General features: G+C 40.0%; 1 pseudogene; it reads left to right on the forward strand.

Annotated features, from left to right (window-relative positions):
* Positions 1 to 271: 271 nt before the first annotated feature.
* On the forward strand, positions 272 to 1686 carry LOC129553208 (palmitoyltransferase ZDHHC6-like; annotated as a pseudogene).
* The last annotated feature ends 789 nt before the right edge of the window (positions 1687 to 2475 follow it).

Raw genomic sequence — 2475 nt, forward strand, 5'->3', positions numbered from 1 at the left:
ACTGAGGACCGGACCGAGATTAAGTTTCAAACCAAGGTACTGGATTCTCCTAGATAAAAAGTGTCTTTAACAGTGAAAATGGCGTAATCTGCATTAACGTCCCACAACTTGAAGACATGAGAGTTAAGGAACACACACGGACTTGTGGCACGAGGAAATGTGTGCACAGAGAAAGGAAATCTGTAATTCTTTAAAAACCTTGAAAGACATTCTGCTCAGTTGTCAAGTTTGAAAATCTCCAAGTTAAAGAGACTTTGTCACTGGGGTCCCGTCATAGCCCTTGGTGTTATAGCAATATGTTCTACCATGGCCATGATTGACTCTGTGTTGTGGTACTGGCCCTTACATACCACTGGAGGAAGCGTGAATTTCATCATGTTGATAAACTGGACTGTCATGATTCTTTATAATTACTTCAATGCCATGTTTGTTGGTCCTGGCTTCGTCCCTCTGGGGTGGAAACCGGAAAATTCTCAGGATAGCGTGTACCTCCAGTATTGTAAAGTCTGCCAAGCATACAAGGCACCACGGTCACATCATTGCAGAAAGTGTAACAGATGTGTGATGAAGATGGACCATCACTGCCCTTGGATCAACAACTGCTGCGGCTATCAGAATCATGCTTCCTTCACGCTGTTCCTCCTTTTAGCACCACTGGGTTGTATTCACGCTGCCTTTATTTTTGTTATGACAATGTATACGCAGCTTTTAATCGGCTCTCCTTTGGGTGGAACACGGTCAAGATTGACGTGAGTGCAGCCCGGAGAGACCCTCTTCCGATTATTCCTTTCGGATTAGCTGCATTTGCTGCCACTTTGTTTGCCTTGGGATTAGCTTTAGGAACAACCATAGCTGTTGGGATGTTGTTCTTTATCCAGATGAAAATAATTCTCAGAAACAAAAATCTATTGAATCATGGATTGAAGAGAAGGCTAAAGATCGAATTCAGTATTATCAACTAGATGAAGTCTTTGTTTTTCCTTATGATATGGGAAGTAGATGGAAGAACTTCAAACAGGTATTCACATGGTCAGGGGTCCCTGAAGGAGATGGACTGGATTGGCCAATAAGAGAAGACTGTCACCAGTACAGCTTAACAATAGAACAGTTGAAACAAAAAGCAGATAAAAGAGTCAGAAGTGTCCGGTATAAAGTGATAGAAGATTATAGTGGTACCTGCTGTCCTTTGAATAGAGGAATCAAAACATTCTTCACGAGCCCCTGCACTGAAGAGCCTCGGATAAGGCTACAGAAAGGGGAATTCATCTTAGCCACAAGAGGGTTACGATACTGGTTGTATGGAGACAAAATTCTTGATGATTCCATTTTAGAAGGTGTTTCAAGAATAAGAGGATGGTTCCCTAGAAACTGTGTAGAAAAGTGCCCCTGTGACGCTGAAACAGATCAAGCCCCAGAGGGCGAGAAGAAAAATAGATAGCCACTTTTGAAGTAAAATTCCTGTCAGTCCTCTCCATTACTTGAAAACCGTACATATTACTAAAGAATTATGCAATGAGCCTACTCTGGTTAAGGTGTTCTTTTCCTCAAAGGTGCCCTAGTGCCATGATCTAAATATTTTTATTACCACTTTGAAATGGAGAAGCCATTCTGCACATGCCTTTGAATTCCTGCACCTCTCTGCCACCTCTCCCCTTTCCCAAAAGGAAAAATACTTCACCCAAGTGAGTCAATTGCATTTTCTCTAGGATTTTGTGTGCGCTGCACACTGTGGACCTGACTTGCAGATGGAGTTCCCCCTCTACCAGGAGCATCTGCATGCAATGCTTTTATCCTCTGTCCACCTCGGCTGAATTTCTGATATTCTAGATACTATAGAACTTAATTTGTCAGATTCAATGTAAGCTCAGATTTTATTACCAGTCTTTTAATAATGATGATTTTGTCAAATCAAATAAAGATCAATGGCTGTTCTGTATTAAAAAAAAAAAAAACTTACAGAAGAAGATCAGATATGTGGCAACCAGAAGTGAAGGGTAGGGGGAGGCAGAATTGGAGGAAGGTGGTCAAAAGGTACAAACTTCCAGTTATAAGATGAATAAGACAATCAATGTACATGATAATTATTGTTAACATTGCTCCATGGTATGTATGAAAGTTAAGAGAGTAAATTCTAAGAGTTCTCATTACAAGGAAAATAATTTTTGTTTTGCATTTTCTTTTTATTTTATCTAAATGTGATGATGGATACTAATTACATTTATTACAGTAATCATTTCCCATTATATGTAAGTCAGGCCATTATCAGTTCAGTTCAGTCACTCAGTTGTGTCCGACTCTTTGCGAATGGCCACTATCAAAAAGATAAGAAATAACAAAAGCTGGAAAGGATGTGGAGAAAAGGGTACATTGTTAGTGGGAATGTAAACTGGTGTAGCCACTATAGAAAGCAGTATGGAAGTTCCTCAAAAAATTAAAAATAGAACTACCATATGGTCCAGCAATCTTGCCTCTAGG

The sequence above is a fragment of the Moschus berezovskii genome, chromosome 18 (assembly GCF_049115385.1).
Source record: "Moschus berezovskii isolate FMDL1 chromosome 18, NW_MosBer_1.0, whole genome shotgun sequence".
Lineage (NCBI taxonomy): Eukaryota > Metazoa > Chordata > Mammalia > Artiodactyla > Moschidae > Moschus > Moschus berezovskii.